Source organism: Pygoscelis adeliae, unplaced genomic scaffold (genome assembly GCF_000699105.1).
Source record: "Pygoscelis adeliae isolate BGI_AS28 unplaced genomic scaffold, ASM69910v1 Scaffold679, whole genome shotgun sequence".
Lineage (NCBI taxonomy): Eukaryota > Metazoa > Chordata > Aves > Sphenisciformes > Spheniscidae > Pygoscelis > Pygoscelis adeliae.
In genome coordinates, this window is record NW_008825552.1 from 38,950 (window position 1) to 39,587 (window position 638).

Here is a 638-nt window from a genome sequence, read left to right on the forward strand (position 1 = left end):
GAGGTCTTTTCCAACCGTAATGATTCTATGATTCTATACAGAAAACCGGGACACAGGAGTTCTGTAATCCCACACCCTCTGCAGTACACCCGCACCTAACCTCCAAATGCCCCCTTCCTCGGGGGGGGGAGCACCAGGGGCTCACTGTGCAACATGCACAATGATGGATGAAAGTAAGGAAGAGGAATGCAAGTGCTTCCCAAACGCTCGGCTGACAGCACGCTGTATTAAAGCCAAGGAATCCACACAGACTCATCACCCATCTCCTTTCACCGCCAGCAAAGCCCAGGAGAACCAAGCCCAGTGCTGGAACAACCCCACGCTGCTCTGTCTTTTCCAGGACTCGGTTCCCAAGCCCGGAGCACAAGCAGCACAGCGCAGGAAAAGGCTGAAACGGCCACGTGTTCAGCAGTATTTACAGTGCTGACTTCAGCAGGGGCTCTGCCAGCGAGCCCCATCCGGATACGGGCAGGACAGGCAGGGCTGTCAGAAGCCACGAGGAGCACGTGCAGCCTGGCACTGCTGGAGGTCCCCAGGAAAGCTCAGTTAGGCGCCCGCTCTCCAGCCACCCGCCACCCGTGTTCTGCCATGCCCATCTCAGGCGGGAGAGGGCCCCCCTCCACTGGGAACGCCCTTGC

The 638-nt window shown here is 58.5% G+C and overlaps 1 protein-coding gene across 1 annotated transcript in view; it reads right to left on the bottom strand.

Moving 5' to 3' along the window:
• DCTN1 (dynactin 1) overlaps positions 1-638 on the bottom strand; it is an 80,539-nt gene that overhangs the window by 12,258 nt on the left and 67,643 nt on the right. The window lies entirely within an intron of this gene.